The 23,905-nt window shown below is 37.1% G+C and overlaps 1 long non-coding RNA gene across 1 annotated transcript in view; it reads right to left on the reverse strand.

The window, feature by feature from the left end:
• LOC148043882 (uncharacterized) overlaps positions 1–23,905 on the reverse strand; it is a 358,030-nt gene that overhangs the window by 117,553 nt on the left and 216,572 nt on the right. Inside the window, exon 2 of the long non-coding RNA XR_015697824.1 lies at positions 6,374–6,427. This is a non-coding gene — a long non-coding RNA (uncharacterized LOC148043882). The remainder of the gene's footprint in view (positions 1–6,373; positions 6,428–23,905) is intronic.

Below are 23,905 nucleotides of genomic sequence, written 5' to 3' on the forward strand. Positions count from 1 at the left end.
ATAAAATGAGTTTCTGGAGGATAAGACAATATCTAAGGCAGTGTTTCTCAACCATGGCAACTTGAAGATGTCCGGACTTCAACTCCCAGAATTCCCCAGCCAGCATTTGCTGGCTGGGGTATTCTGGGAGTTGAAGTCCAGACATCTTCAAGTTGCCATGGTTGAGAAACACTGATCTAAGGTAACCTGTCTATTGCATACTATCTTTCACTCATCCCAGGCACACAGTGTTGTGTTGAACTAAGCAACAGATAAAACAGTTCAGTAGGGGAGGGAGAAGAAGTAGATACAAAAGCATTCTAAGACTAGCTATTAAACAGTACAGTATAAATACACAGATTGCTTGAGTTTAGGAAATGCTTCCATTTCATAATAAAGAATGTCCATTACCATATTATTATTTCTGATACTTTTTCTAAGAAATATTTTTAGGTTGAATAGAGAAAGACTAGAGGAATTTAAATGTGGTAATTTATCAACCATATGGAGCAGAATGCCAGAATTCATGTCAGATTTCTTTTACATTCCTGTACCTCAATTCTTGTTATAAAAAAAGCACACCCAGGGTGTGAATAATTAATGCTGGTGAAAAATATAACAATTGAAAATTGAATACATTAGTGTGCTTGCCAAAAAATGGCAACTCATTCACAATGCCTCAAGCTCTTTAAAATTAAGTAACTGATTCACCACTACTCAGGGAATTTGTGAAAAATATATTTTGTCAGATGAAATGAACAGGTCAGGAAAATGTGATGAGGGAATATAGCAAAAGTGTTTGGTATATTCAGAGACCTTAGAATAACTAAAGATGGAGTTATGATGACAAATACCTTCTTAGATGTGTGTTTGTTTTTAATTCACAATTAAACAAACAGATGGAAAAGACTGAATAGAAAACTAAATGTTTTACCACAGTGATTTTGTTCATACTGAAAAGTGCTCATTGATAGAATTAGTAAAGCAAACAAGAGTGATAAGTGGTCCTGAGTATGGGAAAGATCATTTTGACAGTGTTAAGAAGAAATGAAAGAAACAAGTAGAATACCTGAAGGAAGAGAAAGTACAAGTCCCCTATAAAGAATTAAAAATAGATCAATATCCAACCTGAATTCATAAAAAAATATAAGTGATAAAATAATATGGGCATGTTGGTTGGACAGGGAGAGTAGGGAGAGATATGATAGTGGAAACTATGTATGTGTTTAAGTTAAACAAAGTTGGTGAGAAAAAAGTATATAAGAAAAATGAGAACAAGAGGAATACACACAGACACAGATTCAGATACATACATGCATTGTACACATCAGTGATGGCTAACCTTTTTGCCATTGTGTGCCAACACTGGGGGTGCAGGGGAGTCGTGTGCACGCGTGCCCACACCAGTGGTGGGTTTAAAATATTTTTAGAACCTCTTCTGTAGATGTGGCCTGCTTTGTGAGAGTGGCTTGTTGGCCATGTGACTGAGTGGGCGTGGCCAATTTGTAAATTGTGGTGAAACTCACTTAACAACACTCTTGCTTAGCAATCAAAATGTTGGCTCAGAAACTCTGGCATTTGAAGCACGCAAGTCTTAAAGCTGTCAAGTTACAAGACCTTTGCACCCCTAAGCCTTTAGAAAAAAACCCAGGAGTGTTCAAACTTGACAGCTTTAAGACTTGTGGACTTCAACTCCCAGAATTCCTCCTCTCGCTCTTCATTTTGATGATATGCGGACAGGTGGGGAGAGGGAGCTGGAACCGGTTCTAAACTGCACTGTAGATTTGTGGAAACTCTTCTATAGAAGAGGTCAGGACTGGCAGGCCCTACCCCTGGTCCACATCCATAATTCTGTGTGCCTGCCCCTGCACATGTGTGTGCAATGTCCCATGCTCCCCCCGCTTTTGGCACACGATGGCACGGTAGACCTGTTTTTTGCCAATGAAATGGCTCCACGTGCCATCTGTTCCATGTGTGCCATACTTCGCCATCATGGGGAAAACATGTATATAATATGTTTACTTAGAAAAAATAGTTACAAAGAAAAGAAAATAAGCAAAAAGAATAAGGAAGAGTTAAAAAACAAAAATACAGAGTAAAAGCAAAACAGTTTTGATTGATATATAGCATTGTTTGGAAGAAGATTTAAAAGAAAAAAGAAAGAAAAACCTGCAAGCAGAGTCATGGAAATAAAAATACAAAAGTGGTGAAATGATCTGTGATGAAAACAAAATGATAAATTGCACTAGCACAACCATGAGATTATATTATAATTAAATGAACTATTACATTTTGCTAAATATTTTGTTAAATTTTGATATTTAAATGTGTTACTTCTTCAATCTCATCAACTTAGCAATGTTCTCTCTCTGTCCATATTTATAGAGGTAGTTCTTATGACCACAATTGGGACTGGAACTTATGTCGCTAAGTGATGTGGTTGTTAAGTAAATTGTGCTCAGTTTTACAAATTTTACCATTTAGCAAATCAATTATTAAGTGAATGACACAGTTGTTAAGTGATTGATAGTCAGAAATCCCCTGGGAAGGTCACAGATGGTGGTCATGTGATCCTGGGACACTCCAATTGTCATAAATGTATGCCAGCTGCCCAGTGCCTGAATTTTGATAACATAACATTGAGGATGTTATGAGTTGTGAGTGCAGAGAGCGGTCACTTTTTCCAGTGCTGTTATACTTCAAATGGTTGCTAAACAAATAATTACAGATAGAGAATTACCTGTACCCACTTTTCTCTCTTGTACTCACAAACAAACATAGTTATACATGTGTGCTTCAACGTCACAATTTTCTCCCCTAAAATAATCATTATTTGTGCCAAACTGTTAAAGGGTAACCCAATCAGAATCTGGTTTTGCACCTTGAAAAAGTGACAGACACAAAACTTATCATCTGACAATGTCAGGTTCTTGGATTAGTAGAAATGCCTTGTTAAAATACCAGGTGGTTTCAAGACATACAATATACTGCAAAAAATGACAGATCAAAATGGGAAAAGATTAAAAAAATCTGAGAAGAATTAATGTGAATTGTCACAAGAGTTAAAGATAATTCTTTTTCGCTCTTTTTCAGTTATAGTTATTTAGGAAAGGGCATCAACTTTGCAACTGATTTTAGCAAACATATAGGCACACAAAACAGAGAAAAAAAGATATACAATTTGTTAACCAATGTCATGAGAAAAGGAAGAAAATAAATTAATACCAAATACTGCAGACAGTGTTAGAATACTATCAAATGAAACATCCAATCTGAATTTTATAAGCCTGTAAACTGTAGTCATGTAAAAATTTACAATAATAAAATGAAAAGTAATTTTCCCTTTAAAAATATGACACTTTTGCAGGGTGAACAAGGAACAAATAAATGAAATGAGTGCAAATAACCTTACTAATAAATCAATAAAACCAACCTAAAGCTATGCAAGATCAAGATGTCAATCTTATTTATGTATTTTTCCATCTGTAGAAATACCCTAAATAAAAAGAGTGAAAAATTAATTATGGTCTTTGTCATATGAAGGCAGCTTTGCTCATAAGAACAAACTCTGTGAAGCAAGGCTTTTAAAAGTTTAGCATAAACCTATTATAATCTTATGCAGAGAAGGATAATAAAAAATCCAGCCCTACTAGGTGGTATTATAATCTTATACCACCTAGTAGGGCTGGATTTTTTTAAAATTATCCTTCTCATCTGTCCTATTACCTATTTTCTTAAGATTCTTATGACTGTAACTTGTTGTATCTCATGATTTGTTGATTGCTTTTGTTTAGTATCCTATTATGATTTATGTTGATTATTGAGTATCCTATGACTGAGTGTCCTATCTTTTGATTTATTGTATTGTATGCATTGTATTATTGTATGATTTATCATTTGTTGTTTGTATGTACACTGAGAGCTTATGCACCAGGGACAGATTCATTGTGTGTGTGTCTAATCACAATGATGAACTCTATTCTATTCTATTCAATGGGACATTTGCTGTTTCAGACTTGCAAGATCGATGTCAGCCTTCCAAGTAGACCAAATAAGAAACATTGCAAGATTAACTAATTCTACTTTATTATCAGGCTGTATTAACAGAACTTTGCAAACATGGAAATATAATTCTCCCACTGTCTCTTTTTGCCACCAGATAAGTTAGAGAGGATCCTTTCTAGTTTATTTCTCTACCAATTACTCAGTTGTGTACTTAGTCCTATCCCTTTTATATCATTCCCTATATCTATTTCCCCTGTCTTCCAAGGTGATTTTCAGGTTCCATTACACATTCTTTGCCACGAACAAAATTGATTTCAAAATGCGCTCAGAGTTGTTACCCTCAAAATCCTGTATGACTTAGCATCAAGGAACTTACAGGATCCATCTTCTCCAACCAGAATCAACGCAGCCAATCAATGTGTCCCAAGAGAAGGTAATACTCTACTTCAAGTACATGTGGTTGAGATTCAGAAGCACTGCTTTTCAATAGTAGCACTTGTATAATGGAATAGTCTCCCCTTGTAAATTAGTCTGGCCTCTTCATTGCTAGCCTTCTGAACATTATTGAAAATCTAACTATTCAAAGAATTTCTGTCACTGATGGATGCTTGTGATGGATTCTTGGTTACTACTTCTTATCTTTTTATGTGTTTATTTTAGTTCTTATTTTAGTAGGCTTAATTTATGCTCTTAATTATTGTAAAACAATTACATGTGACACTAGTGATCATTGCTGTAAACTAACAAAAGTTTGGTTGATTGCAATAGGTATAAATTTGATAAATTAATTAATTAAAAGAGTTCAAGGGCTATGGGTTACCAGAATCTGAAACATAAATATTTGGACAAAAACCAGCCATGGCATAAGACATTTTTTTGCAATTATTTCTGAGTATTTTATGATTCGGATGCCATTTTAAAATTAGAATAAAGGGTTATATTCATACATGGTAATGCTGTCCAAAAGCAACAATATGATTCTATATATCTAATTATATTATATGTTATATTATGAAAATATGATTTAAATATAAGATAATAAATCAGTACAAAACCTTAAAAGCCATCTTTTACAAAGTGTATTTATTATGAACAAAGCAACCTTTATATGACAAAAGGCATAATTAAATTTTCACTCTTTTTTTTAGGATACTTCTAATGAAAATGAATAAATGTTTGATGTTTTGATCTTGCACAGGTTTAGGTTGGTTATATTGATTTGTTAGTAAGGTTATTTGCGGCAGGGAAAGAGGGGAAAGAGAAGGGGAGTGGGAGGAGGAGGAGGAGGAGAAGGAGAAGGAGGAGAAGAAGAAGAAGAAGAAGAAGAAGAAGAAGAAGAAGAAGAAGAAGAAGAAGAAGAAGAAGAAGAAGAAGAAGAAGAAGAAGAAGAAGAAGAAGAAGAAGACTTTTAACAGTTGTGTATGTTCTGACAATTTAGGATTATTTTGGAGGAGAAAATTGTGAAACTTGTATAATTATGTTGTATATGAGTGCAAGAGAGAAAAAGTAGTGCACAAGTTGTCCTCGACTTATAACCATTCATTTAACAACATGATTGCACTGAAAAAAGTGAGTTATGACTGATTTTCTCATTTATGATTTCAGCAACTCTGCCACCAAAATTCAGGTAGTTGGCAACTGGAGTGTCTTGGAGTCTCTAACAACCATTATACATTCCTTTTTTATATATTCTTAAAGTCAGTTCATTTTTTTTTTGTCAACAGTATTGCAGCAGAAGGTATTTCAGTGTAAACATAATTTTTATCTTGCTCAGTACTATATTTTATTTCAGCAATTATTAAGCTAATTATGATTTTAATATGTTTGTTTTTCAGCCAATATAGGGATTTGTTTCATCCCAGATCTCAATGACTGCCAAATTACATACAAGACAAACATTCAGAATTGCATTTGTAAGCAATTTACCATTTCCCTAAATATCTCTTTTATTTATATATTATACATTTATAACCTCAGGAAGCACAATGTGATATGTGGATATAAGCATGACAATGATGCTGTGAATATGATTGACATAAAGTCATCAAATGAAATACCTAATGAAGCAAGGACTTCAACTAATTTGACTTCCGTATCTCAGTACAATACCACAATCACAGTATACTTGAGTTGAATGTAATTCTCAGCTGATAATTTAAAGCTGGGCAGGATAGACTAAAATGCATTTTAAATAAATAAATAAAAGCAGTTACCAATCTTAAAACTGCAGAGTTGTACCAACATGCTCCAGAATGTTTTAAGAGGTTTGACAGGATATTATAGGCTAAAGAAAGCTAGTTATAATGCTTTTTAAAAATTAATTCAAGTAATACTACAAAAATGACATAATATCTTTTTAAAACAAATTATAGTGAACTAAAACACTTACTGTTGTTTTCTTGTAGTAATATCTCTCTTCGCAAAGCCAGTTTGAAGTTATTGCCTGTTAAAAAGTCACAAAAACATTAATACATTAATTTAAAATATAATAAACATAGAATTAGTAGTTATAGCTAATAAGGATGCTTTATATACAAAATTAGAAAAATAGCAACTATAATAATACTATTTCAGCTTCACCCCATGAATTAAAAATGACAAAAGCAGGACAATTGAAATTATCATTTGATTCCATTAGTTTCTTAGTAATAATTCAGGAACTCTACTTAAGCTCTCATTCTATACACACTTACATGGGAGTAACTATTACTAAACAAAATGGGACATATTAATACATAAATTATACATGTGAAATCCAAAGCTCTACTACTGTTCCCAGAATGGTACTTTTATTCTTTTCAGTAAATTTGTAATAGTTTTCATTTTCTTATTTCTTTAGAAGAAGAAAAAAAAAACCACTTTACATTTTTCACCAAACAATGGGATGTGGAAGCAAATAGTAGCCAAATCAAAATGGTTAGGAAAAACAAAGAAACTAAGTATCCGATCTTCCTTCTCTTAAAGGGAAATTTTTAGGGAAAGCATTGTAGAAATTCTTTATTTTTACCTTTACCTTAACTTCTCTGGAAAATATTGGAGGAATTCTTGAAACATTTTATGAGATCAAGTAAGATATAACCATCTTTCACAGATCTATACCTTGTATATGTGACTTTTGGCTTTTAGTTTATGGTTCAATGTACCACTTGGATGTTTCTCCTACAAGCATAACTGTGTAGATCATGGATGATCATAATCATCATTACTACTCACCTAGTTAAGCTATTTTCTAACGAAAAGAACAGGCTGAATATTAAACAATAATAGCCCAGCTATCAAATTCAACATTGTGCAGATGCAGCTGTAGAGATGGTCAACAGTATTAAGTATCGGTGTGTGTGTGTGTGTGTGTGTGTGTGTGTGTGTGTGTGCGTGCGCAGATAACTAAAAATATGAATTGGTCTCTCCACTTATCATTCTTAGTGAAGTGTGCAAACCAGTGTTTGCATTTCCTGCGTCGGATGAGAAGAGCACCTCTTTCTCCTTTTGACCTAGCTACTTTTTATAGAGGCACAATTGAGAGTGTTTTAACAAACTGCATCATTGTTTGGTTTGGTAGCAGCAGTGCCTCAGATAGAAAGTCCATACAGAGAGTGAGGAAAGGAAAGCTGAGAAGATTATAGGAAACTTGCTTCCTGTTATTCAGGATACTGCTTATAAGTACTTTGTGCTAAGAGCTCAAAGCTTTGTTACAGACCCCATTGACCCACTTTACAGTCTGTTTACAGACTGTTCCCCTCTGGGGAATTTAAAACTATTTCTAGCATGATCCCGCTCTGGGAGGAGGTTTCAAAGTATTTCTACCAGATTTCGTAACAATCTTGTTCCCTATGCCTTCTGTCTGGTAAACTTGCAAGATTTGTTTGTATACATTAAAACTAGACTATGTGGGCTCTCTGTGTCATCGGATATATGTGGGTATATGTATAATTTTCTATTTATTTATTTGTTTATTTAGTCATGTTTATGTAGTGTATATCGGAGGCGATTTATATTGTCAACACCAACTGAGAATGTTTTGCTATCAATGGATACCACCCCTTAATGTAAAGATAATTCTATAGGCACATCTTTATTTTATAGAGGTTCTGATTAAGTCCATCTTGGTCTTGAATGTGAATTCAACTCATCTCAAAGAAGAGATCATTATGAAGTTCCAATAAAATGTGTCTTGACAAGAATTCCTGGGCTTTTGCCATTTGCAGAAATAATGATGGAAAATGGATCATTCTATAATTTGTACTGAAGCTTAACTGTGCAAAGAATTGCTATTAGATGTTACAGTTCAATTATAGCAATGAGATTTATAAAATTTTACGAACATTATTAGGTAATTATCTTTGGCAATGTGCAAAGAACAACCATTTGTCACATCATCACCAAAAATATATCTACATATACAGTCTTGTTCTAATACAAATATAATGGTTTAGTAGCATTGCTTCTTGGCATCAACACCATACAATTCCCTTTCATATATTATTCATTTCAGAGAGTTTGAGCCTATAGCTGCAGTAATCAGATGAAGTTCTTCCAGAAAGGGAAGAGAGCACATATAAATTCAAAGAAGCCATTTTATGGCTGCGATGAGATATTGCTGAAATCATTCACATTGCTGCTGAGTGATTGTGAAAATGCATTATTGAGCTGCCAATAATACCATCTCTATGAAAGTTTTTGAAAGATTCATCCCCATTTCAAGAACTACTAGAATAGTTATTCTGGTCTAGATTTTTTTTTTCTCAGTAGAAACTAGCTTTACTATGGAATTTTTTTTTTAAACAATGACTCACAAAACACTATGAACAAATGCAGTTTTAATATAACACAATATTTAAATATAATAGTTTAAGATATATCATTATTACAATTATTAGTTATAATATTAAAGTGTTGTAACTACAGCATTCTAAAAAAGCATTAAATTATCATGGCTTGTTGATTAACCAGAAATTAGCTGGTTTAATACACTAAAATATATAAACAACATCTGCTAGTTTCATGAGGCATATTAACCACAAATAAGCAAACCACATTATGCACAAATTAATTGTACATATCTGCATGGATAATTTTCTGGTATACTTAAGGGGTATTTTCCAAAATAAATCCTTTGCAGAAGACATTTGCAATATAAACTTGGAACAAACAATGATGGGTGTTCTTAAGACACCAGATGGATTGATACTTAATAGTATGAAGTGATATTCAATGCTGTCTAGTTGTCTAGTGAAATATAACAATGTCTAATCATCACTTTTATTCTGACAAATATAAGCAATTATCACTTAGTGACTTTTCCTTTAGCCACCATTCAAAGTTACAACAGTCATGAAAAAATTATTTTGCAATCAATCGTCACATTTATGACAGATCAGAAAGAAATGGAAAGTTGAAGTAAGATCTTAAGCAAAACTCATGGCTTCATTTAGAGATTGCTTTACTTAATGACTAAGTTGCCAGTCCCATTGTGGTTACTAGACAGGGACTACATGAGTTATTTGGAACTAATTCAGGACCGCTCAGATTTCAGTCTTTAATTATCTGCACTTTTTAAATTTTGCAGTTATTTATGGAGTATATTATGCAGATCTGTTTTCTCCAAATGGAAATTTCCAAATTCTACATGAGCATAGGAAACTGGGGAGAGGTTCAGCTGTATTCAGGCATTACCAAGAAGCTGATTTGTTATATAGTTACATCAGGGGTAGTCAACCTTTTTATATTACTGCCCACTTTTGTATCTCTGTTAGTAGTAACATTTTCTAACTGCCCACTGGTTCCCCAGTAATGGTGATTTTATGAAAACCTAATGAAAATGTTTTTAAATAATGTTATGATTTTTTTAAAAAAAAGTCAATTAAATTTTTTAAAAAGCAAAGTGCTTCAGTATCAGACAAAAACCCTACCGCCCACCTTGAAAGCTGGAACACCCATTAGTGGGCGGTAGGGACCAGGTTGACTACCACTGAGTTACATGAATAATTTGGATCCATTTTCAGGATTCCTTATTTTATTTGTCAAGGGAAACTAATTGTTACAACTATATCAGAAAGTGTTTTAAAAGGTTATCTAAAATAGCCCTAAGTAAAAACAATTATTTCTATAAACAACAAATTTGATCACAAAGAAAGCCTAAACTCAAATAGCTGGGAAATGTTAACATCTTGTTAAAAAAAATATTCACATACGAATCTAACAGTTTTAGAAAAGTTCCTGTTCAATAGCTTATTTATATTGGCTACAGAGTCCTTAATCTTCTTTTCCAGTTATAGATCTCGCAGTCAGTAATGAAGGAGGAAGATCAGTTCTACAGCAATTTCATTTTTGCTGATCTTTAGCATTTCCAAATGACAAATTTGCTACCTATTTACTGCACACATAGAAAATTGATGTTTAAAAATAAAAAAAAATCTGCACAAATACGGAATCATTTTATTTTACTTTTAATGGAAATTTATGGTAGTGCAAGAATTAATATGGTTAATACAGCATATAGTGGAATTTGAAACAATGTGCAATATATTTGCAATTGTATACATCTGTGTCTTAAATGGAGAACTGTTGTTGCAATCCCAAAGTATTCTTTTGATTCAGTAAATGAATTCTAATGGGGGGACGACAAAAAAGTGCTCTTTTAAGATCTATTAATGAAATGGTTAACTATTTTATATGCTGCAGAAGACTGAGCATGTATGTATAGATACACACACAGACAGGGAGAAAAATACACACACACACACACACACACACACACACACACACACACACACACACACACACTAATGAATGACCTTCTGGGTCAGACTTTGAGAGAAATTTCTTTGAATTAAACAGAGAAATGGGTGGACAAAAAGCAATGGGAATTGCAGCAAATTCCAGCTTCCTGCTAGCTTTCCCATTTATTTTCCTTGTGGAAATTTAGAGGGGAACATCATTTCCTATCGTGTTCCATCATTATCTTTTTTCCTTGCCTGCCCCAACCTTCCTGGAATTCCTGCTAGCTTCCCAATTTACTTTGCTTGTGGAAAAGCTTGCAGGGAGAAAGCCAGCAGGAAGTTACAAGTTCAAGGCCTGAAGGCATGTAAAATGCTGCCAGGGAAGGGAGGAAAAGAGAATATGTAGGGGTGTGTGAGAGATGCCACACAGGTTGGGCGGAGTTCGCAGTTACATAGTTTACAAAGTATAAGAGATGCTGCATGAGTTGGAGAGGGTTCCAAATTTGTATACATACAAAACCCAAGAAATATATTAAGGTTTTATTTGGAGTTGGTCCTTTTCTTTCAAGCTGCAACATCCTTGTTAAATTTGTGCGAACCCAACATTTGCGAACAGACTATAAAGTTGTTGGATATTTCTGGAAATTAACAGCTGTGATCTCTAATGGGTCAAACTGAAAATCTACTTAAATCCATTTTAGTCATATGTCTTGTAATATATGTATATAACATGAGTTCCTCAAAATGTTATCAGACTAACACAGCCCATAACTTGTCAAAAAACATAGTTATTTTAAACATGATCTCTGTTTTCTCTCTATCACCTATTTCAAGGTAACTTGAAGTATATTTTTGAAAAGTGTATAGTTCTTGTTAATGTTACCAGATGTTACATGAAAATAGAAACAAAACAGAAACCAGGAGGATTGTGCACAATTGAAATTGATTTGGAATAACTTTCAGACTTCACAGGTGTAGCAGTTTTATTTAAGAAAAGATTCAAAACTTATTTCCTCTCAGACTCTTAAGGGGAAAAAATGATATGGGTTTAAGGAACCTACCCATTTAAGTAAACCCAACTCTTAAGAAACAATCCATATTTCCATATTTATGTAAAATTCCAAATGTACTGGGCTTCCTTGGTGAGTGGAAGAAAGATAATATGCTTCTGCATTTTAAACATCACTTGATACTGTATATGGTAATATAAAAAGCAGTACAAGCCCAAAAGCCATGTGGGATCCATGCACAATATTTCCCATGGGAAATAGGCAGTACATCAAGTTACCATACCTATGCCATGTCTGTTTATAGGTGATGACAAGATGTTGAACCATGACTGGAAGCAGACTAGCAACCAGTTCAGCTTGCAGAGCAGTGGTATTGCATGGGCACAACAAGGCATGTTCACCACTGCCCACACCACTGCATTCTGGACCAGCTTAAATCTTACAAGCAGCCTTTTAATACCATCTTCATTAGAAGTACTTGAGTCTTGGGATGAATAGGGCATGCGTCACTGTCTGAAGGACTTCCATATTGAAAAAAAGAGTGGCTGTCAATCAAAATAGAGCTGGAAGGGACCTTGGAGGTTGTCTAGTCCAACCCCCTGCTCAAGCAGGAGAACCTATACCATTTCAAATAGGTGCTGTCCAATCTTATCTTAAAAACCTCCAGTGATGAAGCACTCACAACTTCTGAAGGCAAGCTGTTCCACTGGTTAATTGTCCTCACTGTTAGAAAGTTTCTGTCAGAGCGTTTGCAGCATGACTACTATTGGAAGACCATCCAGGAGCAAAACACAGCACACAGAGACTTAGACATGTGGTTTATATACAATATAATACAGACATACAGTATATGTGATAGCAAATATCTGACAAGTATTCAATCTTCTTCTTAACCTTATATGGAGAACTTAGCAATGAATACCAGACACAAGGTGAGAGACACACAAGGAAAGAGAAATACACCCTCTCCTGGCTACCTTTTATAAACACCTCTTAAAGTGGTAAAGACTTTTGTGGACCCCTTCATAGTCTTAAACTGGCTATACCAGTGATGGCTAACCCTTTTCTTGTTGCGTGCCGAAGATATGCGCGCACACAGACACTAATACTCCTGTGTGCCAGAATACATGGACCCTCACAAATCTTTTCCCCACACGCATGCGCACACCTACCACGCATGCTCGATTCCTCCCGTTTTGAACAAAACCTTTGCCAGCACAAATGGTCTGCTTTTGCAGAGGCGGCAACAGCTTCTCCTCCTGGCAGCCTCGCACTCCAGGCAGTGTCTGTCCAGCCAGCCATGCCAGCCGGCAGGACCACAAAGGAGTGAGCTGCCCAGCCTGCTGCTGGCATGCTGCCCTTACAGAAATGCTCCGTTCTGCTCATACATGCCACCCCTCTTGGGGACCGCAAGCTGGCTTGCCCTGCAGGGCCAGTAAATAAAGCAGTGTCCCAAGTAACAGTGTGGTGGCTTGCAATCTCAGAACATTGCAGCTTGAGTTGAGCTCGACTGTGTCCTCACCACAAACACAGTATGTGTTTGCACCGTAGTTTGCAAATTCAGCCCTTGAAAATCCCTTAAATTTGCCATGTTGGACGCTGCCCAGAGTGAGGCTGGCAGGAGGAAGAGGTGGCCTGTCAGGTCTGCCTCCCTCCCTGCTGCCCCATGAGCCCGGGCAGCCCTTCTGCCTGCATCTATTGCTGCTGCTGCTATTCTGGGTCCTCGCTTCTCCCCCCCCTCCAAACCACTTCAGCCTCACTCCAAATTAGTCAGAGGGAGGGGGATGGTAAAAAAGAGGTAGTGGCCATGAGCACAAGGATTCCTAATCCTTCCTTTTCTCTCTCCGGCGCTCTTCCTGCACGGCTCTGCTGCCCCAGAAGAGCAGCTGCAGTGACAGGGGGAAAGGAATAGTGACAGGCCGGCTCGGGCACTCAAGGGAGCAAGGCAACATTTGCTGCCTGGGAGGCCGGCTGCCCCTCCTGCTGCTCCTTCCCCTAGCCATGTTGGACTTTGAAGAGTTGAGTGGCAGCTAAATGAAAACAAACAGCATAACAAAGCGTGATTGGGGGCAAGCAAGTCCAACATGGCTAGGGGAAGGAGCAGTGGGAAGGAAGCAGTGAAGGAGCAGTGAAGGAGCAATGGCTGTTGTCCCCCTCCCCTCTTTCCAGAAAACACCCCCCCTCCTTCTTGCTCTTCTCTGGACCTGCATCACCAGATGGCCAGCTCAACTTCAGATAGCTTCCCATTCCATTGCAGGGGAGGTAGCCAGATGGGCGAGCTCTCTCAGCTGTTGCTGGGTGAGGATAACTCTCTAAAAAGCCCACTTGCGGGAGGAGGAGACAAGATCGCGACAATATGGTTGTGCGGTCTAGATGCTCTGAGACCGCAGCCAATACTTTTGCCACTGGATGGTCCAAACGCATCCTAACCATCCCGAAAAGATGGTGAACAGGAAGAATATGTGTTGCTGATCTCGGGGATATAGCAAAATCCTTGAAAGAAGCAAGAGAAGTTCTTCAAGCCGGCGGAAAAAATCCAGCCAAGGCTAATAAATTTGGGGCGGCTCCAAAATGGAAGGATACGGAAAGTGTTTCCAGCTGGTGAGAAACTTTTACTGTTTTAAAAAGAGACTGCCTATAAAAACTTAAAAATTAATTTAAATTGAAGAATAGAAGAGTCAAGCGGTGGAATTCAATTTGAAATGGTTTTGGACAGTAGTTATCTTACTTTTTAAATGCTATCTTCATGGATGGAATTTATGCAAGCCTTTTGAAACGGATGGATTAAGTTTTCTTCTTCTACCTTCTCTTTATGATTCTCTGTAATCTAGAGGCGAAAGTTTTCCTCTTTCAGCTCAATTTCAGGCAGTTTCCCATTACGTTGCTGGAGAGGTAGCCAGTTGGGTGGGCTCTTTCAGCTGCTGCCAGGTGAGAATAACTCTCTAAAAAGCCCCCTTGCCTCTTCTTCCCACCCGAGTGGGAATCTTCAAGAAAGGGGCCAGGAAGGTGGCGGTGCTTGGCTGCAGGTGTGTTTGCAAGTTGCCTGAAGTTGAGCCGGCCGTCTGGCAATGCAGGTCCAGAGAAGAGCAAGAAGGAACGGGGGGCTTTTTCTGGAAAGTTGTACACCCTGTGTGCTACGACTGCCAAGCCCAAATAACTGCATTCATGTGTGAGCCCATACACGTGTACACATCCACGTTGCCCTTTAAGAGGAAATGGGCAGGAAAAGCTGATTGTGGCCCATCTTAATGGCCAAAATCACTTGAAAGAAACTGGTGGAGATCTTGCCTGCTTCCATTTTTCAAGCCAAAGGTACTTAGGAGGCACATGCACACCCAAGAAGGGAAAGGTCAGATGGAGAAACACGTGAAGGAGTATTGGCCCCTCTTTGTACCCCCTCCCATCTTCTCTGAACCTGCATTGCCAGATGGTCACCTCAACTGTAGGCAATTTGCAAACATGCCTGCAGCTAAGTGTTGCCACCTTCCTGGCCCCTTTCTGGGCGATTCCCACTTAGGGGTGGGAAGAAGAGGCAAGCGGGCTTTTTAGATAGTTATCTTCCCAGCAGCGGCTGAGAGAGCCTCCCCTTCTAGCCACCTCTCCTGCAATGGAATGGGAGGGAAAACTCCCAATCTCTTTTCCAAATAGCCGACGGGAGCATGTGGTTCAGAACGTTTGGAATATTTCAGCTTGGGGATGGCTTTGGCGCTCTCTTTTTGATCTCCGCCCATCATTTGGGGAATGAAAATCCAGAGTGGCTCTCCATTTCAAGTCAAGGTTGAGGTCTGATCTTCTCCCATTAAGAGAGAGCTAAAGCCATCCCTATCTTTGGTGCCCGTAGGCTTCACAGGGAGGCCTACTAGCACCAAAACAAGGGTCACACGAGCATGCCTGGGGGTGGGGAAGCACCAAAAATGGGGCACGGGGAAGCTGTGCCACACCCCTCCAACCCCCTTGAATGTACTCTCTCTCCCCTCCCCCCATGCATGCACCTGCAACCTTCCCCTACTCCCCACACATTCACATGTGTCTCCTGCCGACACCAGAGACCCAAAAATCAGCTGGCTGGTGGAAGGAGCAGGCATGCGCAGTGGATGTGAGCTGGGCGACTGCTTGCATTCTAGCAAAAAGAGTTCCATGTGCCACTTGTGGCACATGTGCCATAGGTTTGCCATCATGGGGCTATACCAATGCTGATTCATCTCCATTGCACCAGCCTTACATTTCATCAGCTTTATAGTTTCATCAGTTTTACATTGGCTGATCAGCTTTAAATAATCATTACCCCGTCAGTTTCTCCTTAATTTCAGGTTGCTTCTTTCCTTGATTAATTTCCATTGTTTCTTGCCTTGCCTTCTGGTGCTTTTAAAAATAAATTGACTCAGTCCCACAAATACTGGAATACTGCTATGATGTCCTCCCTAGTTCTTTCTTTCTCTGGACTAGCATACCCAATTCGTGCAACTGTTCTTCATCTTCAGGCCCTTTAATCATCTTAGTTGCTTTTCTTGACACTATTTTCCCAAAGTCTCAACATATTTTTTGTAATGTAGTGACCAAAACTGGAAGAAATATTTCAGAAGTGGTCTTACTAAGGTTTTATAAAGTGGTACTAATATTTCATATGATTTTGTGTCTATGCCTCTGTTTATACAACCACACATTTGGTGCCACACACTTCTAGCTCATGTTTAAGTGATTGTCCACTAGCACTCTAAGGTCCCTTTCAAAGTTACTGATTGTGAGCCAAGTTTTGTATAATCTGTTCATGTACATTTGCTTGCTTTTCTTTATTCCCATATGGTCCCATAGGACCATTGTTCAAGTAGAGGGAGTTTTGGAAAGGTCTCCTTAGCCACTTGTTGTTTGTTCAGGAACTGTGAGTGTAAAAATGGGAACTACAACTCCATCCAAAAGTATAGCTAGAAAGTTGCCACATCCAGAAGGCCTTAATATATCCAACCATTCAATCCTGGTTGAGTAATTGAATTCGAGTTGGTTCTCTCATTCTGGTCCATATAACATCCAGGCACTGGAATATTAGTCGCACCAGGTAGACCTGATCAGGAAATAAACTCTACAGGAATTGTAAAACTACTTTTACTAAGATTGATTACAATGTGTAAGTCGGATTTCCTCTATATTTTATGAATTAAGAAGATTAAACCCCTTATAAATATGTTTTATATGTTGTGGTACTTAAGATACATTTCATCCATTTGATACCAGAGCTTGCATTTTCCTATCCTAGGTAATGATACTGCCTGGTGGTACAGTGGTTAGAATGGTACAGTGACAGTATTGCATGCTAATTCTGCCAACTGCTAGCAATTTGATTCTGACCAATTCAAGGTTGATTCAGAAGGTCCATTCTTCTGAGGATAAAATGGTAAAATGAAAACCCAGATGGTTAGGGGTGATATGCTGATTCTACAAACCACTTTGAGGGGGCTATAAAGCACTATGAATTGGTATATAAATGTAAATGCTGTTGTTGTTGCTTTCTTCCTTATTCTTATCTTCCTATTTCTATTGCTATATTGTCTATATATTGGATAGAATTTCAACAGGCTTATTTGGTTAGTCTGAAATTGAAAGATATAATTGAAAACAAATATATTGAATACAATTAGAATGCTGATAATTTTGATTCCTAAATTACCCCAAGACTTCATGTAGTTGTTAAACAAGAGGAAAGAGTGCTACACCCTTTACATTAAAAGGGTCCTATCCCTAGGCATCCTATCAATACTGACAAACTACTCGTGCAGGAAGGATGAGGACTACTATAAATTGGTCTGCCTACTTCCCAATCCCTGCAGCGTGGTCGATTGTATCAAAAGTAGCTGAGAGATACCATCACTTCCATCCCAACTCTATCTAAGTCATCAACAAGTAAAGACTACACTGTCTCAGTACTGAACTGCATCTTAAAACCTTACCAAAATAAGCTTAGATAATTGGCATCATAATCCAGGGTACTCTGCAACTGCAAACATTCACAACAAAATTGTAACGTACAATTAGGACCAAGGTTATACTTCTGATGAAGTAGCACATCACTGCCTCTTCAATGGTGAAGGCACCCACCCTTTTCTTAAGTGAGATCAATACCACAGCATGGATTCAATGAGAACACAGAGGACATTTCTTTGGTTATTTTAACAACCCAGGAACGAGGTTCCAAACTAATAGAGATTTCTTTTTACTTTTTCACATGTCAATAAGTCAAACTCATTGCAGATCACATATGTTGTCTTTCCTGCCCTCTAATATGTACATATTTTATTGAATTAAAATATTAATTATTGTGATGGGATGTGCATCTGTAGAAGAAATGTGACCAATGTTAGCATAGTACTTATGGCTTCCCAGGCAGTTGGTAGCAATAGCAATTAAAACTTATATACCACTTCACAGTGCTTTACATCCCACTCTAAGCAGTTTACAGAGTCAACAATTTGGGTCCTCATTTTATCCACCTCAGAAGGATGGAAGGCTGAGTCAACCTTGAGCCTGGTGATATTTGAACTTACAAGGAAATAAAGAACTGGACCTAATTTGATCTCACTATGTCGTCTTTGGCTTAGGCCTGACAGTTATTTAAGACTACAATTATATATCTTTAAAAAATTGCTTCAAGCTATACAATGGCTTAGTATAGATGGTAGCCTTTTTAGCTATAGATGGTATTCTTTTAATTGTATTTATTTGAAAGATACAAAAATAACTCTTTCCATCACTACCGGTAGAATTGTACCTTGGAATCTGTTAACACCTTATTTTAATTTAAATTGTATTGAACTTACTTTTTGCTAAATTTAGCCTCCCTTCATTCCCCAAAGCCACGAAAAATGTTTTTCTTCTTGATGAAAAGAGCCTCTAGAGGCTAATAGAAATATATCTTTAGTTAAAATATCTTGCCCCTAGAAATTTCTTAATTAGACTCTCATGGTTCACGTTTATATCCATTCAGGTTATTGGAAATATTAAATTAGTAGATACACACACACACAGTGGAGGGGAGAGAGAGGGCGGAGAGGGAGGGAGGTAGAGAGAAAAGTGTAAATTACATTTGTCAGTTTTTCAGTTTGAGTATTTGATTCCAACTATAGTCAGCTGTTCGTGGAAGTAAATTACTACTCAATACACAACAAACATGTAATGTACTTGTACCATTAGGTATACATATCTAAATCAAAGATAAGAATAGACACATATAAAACAAATCAATCAAAATATGAAATGAGAATAGTTACTATGCTTCCAATTCTTTGCTATGTAAGAGAACAACCATTTGCAGCATCTCATGGATTTGGCTAAAAATTACAATGTTTTTGTCGGAAACTGGTATTTACTTACAGGTACAGCAATGAAAGGTCCATTGCACGGTTTTCAATTAATGACCAATGCACTTGCTTTACAACTGCTGCAAAAAAGGTCATACAGTTGGGCCATCACAATGGCCATCACAATTTAGGACCATAATTCCAAATTCAATTATGGTTGTAAATTGAGGATTACCTATAGATTTAGTGTAAGGAAATAGGGTCATACTACAGTCTAAAATTATTTATTTTAATTATTTATTATTTATTTTAATTGGTATGGTTATAAAATTAATTAGGATTTTTCTCTTTCTTTTATTTTTCTACCTCTTCCTAGATTATATGATGATTTAGGATGATGATGATGATTCCAATCAAAGAGATTATATGCAGTGTCTGAACTTAATAGTATGCTTGTAGAGTTCATTATCCCGCTAGGTACCATGTTTCCCTGAAAATACGACCTGTCTTGAAAGGCCTTGCCATTTTTCTGGTGGGCAAAAATATAACCCCCCCTGCAAATAAGCTCCCTGGACAACCCCCCCACCTCTGGCTAGGCAGAGTGCCACTCAACAACCTAGCAGTATTCTGAAGGTGCACATGAGCACCAGTTCACCGCCGCCCGGCTCTTCGTAGCTTGGCGCCTTCAAAATGCCAGTGAATGGCGCTCTGCACGGCTGGAGAGGGGGGGTTACGCGAGCGGCTGTTCCGCTCCCGCTTGCGTGCCTCCCAGCCTCCCGATGCCCTGGCCCAGCTCTCCCCGCAGAGCCAGAGCACCTCCACTGCCACCACCGCCGCCATCCCAGCATGGCTTTTTCAGCGGATTCCAAACCGAGTTTTCCCACAGTGACCGCTCTAGGCATATGCTCTACGGTTGTACGCTCTGGGAGTATGCTCTGCCGGCAGCCGACTCACAACCATAGAGCGTACACCCAGAGCGGTAAGAGGATTTCATAGCTGCAATGAGTATCACTGTTACATGTTTCATCCATAACCATGTATTATTATTATTTTTACACAAGGGAACAGTATTTAAGGCAAAATTCAGGTACTTGTCTAAATTACAATAATATTTAAAACAGGTTTTAAAAAAATAAATAGTATTAGTTACTATAGTGATTTGATAAAAGATAATCTATCAAGGAGCTATCATTAGTTTTAGAGTCTGATAAATTAAAGCTTCTATTTCTAGCACCAATAACATCTGACAAAAAAGAAGATGCAGGAAATATTGCAGACTATATTGTACGTTGTAAGCCATGCTTGGAGTTTTTTTCCCCTGTAAATAATTTTACAAAAAAAGTTGCTCAAGTATCTGATGTAAATTGCTAAGTATTATGAAGTACAGCAGAAATAACTTCATGTTGCTGAACCCAGAAACATTAACAAACCTGAAACACAAGAATGGATACTATTAATTATTGCAATCCCTGTGTAATTTTTCAAACAATCATGGAATTTATACAAAGTATATGCAAAGTGTTAATTTATAAATTGCATTATTACACTGTTGTAAATAGGTTTCACAAACAGAAAATTCTTTCATATTAAGGCACTTTAAAACTCATTTTGTACTCCTAATAATTATAGCTCCAATATTAAACAATACCTGCAGAAACCTGTCAAAAAGTCTTTGCATGTTGTCAATAAAATATCAACGAAGATGGAACGGGGTTAAAGCAAGGAAAAGGGAATGTTGCATATCTCATTAAGGATTTTAATATACAGTAACTATAAATAAACATTTATAAATAGTCTAAAGAATTATTTTTTATAAGTTCCAAAAGGTGGATGGGGAAGTGTAAGGGAGAAAAAAACATTTTAATTATAATGCAAAGCATTTGTCTTACATACTTGTGTTTGACCTCAAGATGCAAGTACCAAAGAGGAAGATTTCTGTCAAAATACATTTTGCCATATTATACCTATGCAGTTTGTACCAGATTTCTATAGTCCTTTCAGAAGAAATTCCAATAAAAATACTCAGAGACCCAGTGAGAGACAGAGAGAGAGAGGAGGAGAGACAAGGACACACGCGCGCGCGCGCGCACACACACACACACACAATATCCTGTATCCACTAAATAGTTAACCTAAATTCAAATAATTTCTTCAAACTTTCAAGTTTTAGAAAGCAGTTAATGTATAAAACCTAAGCGTGTATGTATTTATTATTTTCCATAAGTATTTTATTCCAACTTGTATATGTATGTGTGTTTGTATGTGTATTTATGTTGCACTGAGATTTTCAGAGTCCCATCTGTCTCATCACTTTGTGGAAGCATTTGCACTGGTAGCAACATTCTCTATGACACCAGCTTTAAATACCTTCCACCACCATATTGCCAGTCACTCACTGGCTTACTCTTTCTTCCAACTCTGCTGTCCTGCCCATTTTATGGAAGCAGGCCAAGCTTTATCTGTTACCCTGTTGAGAAAGCTGCTCTATTGTTCTTGTCCATCCACAATTTGTTTTTGCAGCAATAATACAATAAAGTCATATTTCATATAAGGTTACCGGTATATCCTGCAGCTCCTACTGTTGTAAAATTCTATTTGAACTCTGCAGGAGTTTTGTCTTGCTAAAGGAAACAGGATTAACCCCTGAATTATAAAGTATGGTACGCCACATCATCTAGGCACTTTTTCTAAAACATTAATACAGATTATATAAAAGTATCCTCTGTGAATGATATTAAACAGACATACTGCTAACACCAATGATACATTAGTAACCCTGGGGCAGAGATAGCAGGAACATTTGAATTTTTTTTTCTTTTGTGATTAACCTCAGTAGGGAATTTTCCACATTCTCTCCTCTGTGTTACTATTTCATAGACACTTCCTAAGTTAACAAGTCAGCTGCTTCACTGTGATTTCCATAGTTTTTGTTCTTAAAAGCACACTAAAAGCTAATTTAATCGCAGTTTCAAAATATCATACAATAAAACTAATTTAATTACACTTACCAATGGCTACTAGCCTCATTAAAATGTTAATGAGGCATCTAATTATTAAATTGCTTAATGACTGCTAATAAGACTAATGACAAAATAAAACTTAACTACAAATTAAAAATGCCCTAAGCTGAAGCCTCATCTTGCTTCCCTTCAACTCCTGCTAGCATGTAGAGAAACATGGTCAATTAAAGCCAGGCAAGCTGGAAACAAAGCATATCAAAGATATATTCATCTCCTGCTTCAATGACATTACTAAACATGCACAGTGCTATTAATATTAAGAGTGCCTTCTATGCTGACAATCTTCTTAAAAGCATCTTTTCTGCATGTCGCATGATAGATCCCAGACTGAAGCCTGTTTTCAATATCTATTACAGTGAAATAAAACGCAAACAAAAAAAGTAGATCAAAGACCAACTCTAAGATTAGTATGAAATGTTACAAAGTTCACAGAGAATAATAACGATGAAATTGTTGTGGAAATGCTTTGAAAATAAATATAGCAACTGTGTGATCTAAACCAGAAATGTATTTCTCATTATGTGAAGGTATTTGTTTCTCCTTGGTAAGTGTGATCAACATATTCAACTTTAAGCTGCCAAAACTCAAGTAAATCAATATATTGTTGAAGTGCACATTTTTATGACTATACAATTTAAACCACACAGTGAAACTTTATCAACTAAAAGCTGCTTTTTATTATGATAGAAGCAGATAGGCACCATGTAATTATATAAAACATGTACAACACAATAATTTGAGAAGTGTTTCCTAAACCAGAACCCTTTCTACAAAGGATCAAGATTTTGCCTGTTTACCACACTGTTGTCATTATAATGCTTCCTGAGACTCATTCTGATTTCAGTGTGAAGATCCACTTCCATACAGGTGTGGGATTCAGTCAATTCGGACTGATTCGTGTGAACTGGTAGTTCCAGCAATCAGTTGGCCCCGCCCATGTGCCCCTGCACTAGAATGACCTATATTTCCTTTGTTTGAAGCCCAGCTGATAGGCAGGGCAGGGCAGATTGCCACAACGCGGCTATTTAACTCATGGGGCTGCAGTAGAAGACACATTTTAGAGCTCTTTTCAAAGGCAATGCACATGCTCAGCAAACCGGTTATTACAGAGTTGAATCCCAGCACTGAGAGCCAAGGTGGCGCAGTGGTTAAATGCAGCACTGCAGGCTACTGCTAGATCAGCAGGTCAGCGGTTCAAATCTCACCGGCTCAGGGTTGACTCAGCCTTCCATCCTTCCGAGGTGGGTAAAATGAGGACCCAGATTGTTGGGGGTAATATGCTGACTCTCTGTAAACCGCTTAGAGAGGCCTGAAAGGCCTATGAAGCGGTATATAAGTCTACTGCTATTGCTATTGCTATTGATCCCACTCAACCTGCAAAAGGGTTCTCTAGTCCTGGTCCAAACATTACAAAAAACAATAGTTACAGTATATAAAATGATCTCAGTCTGAACTGTCAACAGAAAATAGTTTCCATCAATGTTCTCAGCTTGTCACTAACAGCTTCTTCAAATGTGAAACATTTCCTTAATGGAAATAATATTTTGTATAAATGACAAATACATGGTCATATATGACTATATTTTTAACTGTCTATCTATCATCTGTCTGTCTGTCTATTATCTATCTCAGAAGGTGTCCTGTTTTTTCACATAGAAGACATATTTATTAATGAAATGTTAAATGGTGATGAAAGGATTATTGAAATTATGAAATTATTCATCCTAGGTGAAAATTGTATGAAAACTGTTAAAATGTCAAGCATTTCTCAAAATCATTTAACTTCCAGTTTAGGGACTAATATCATCAAATTAAAACAGGCCCATTTATCAAATAATTTTCTATAAATAATATGATCAAACCACTGAGCTTCCAATATTATG

Source organism: Thamnophis sirtalis, unplaced genomic scaffold (assembly GCF_051295495.1).
Source record: "Thamnophis sirtalis isolate CommonGarterSnake01/CBP01778 unplaced genomic scaffold, rThaSir2_p1.2 scaffold_10, whole genome shotgun sequence".
Lineage (NCBI taxonomy): Eukaryota > Metazoa > Chordata > Lepidosauria > Squamata > Natricidae > Thamnophis > Thamnophis sirtalis.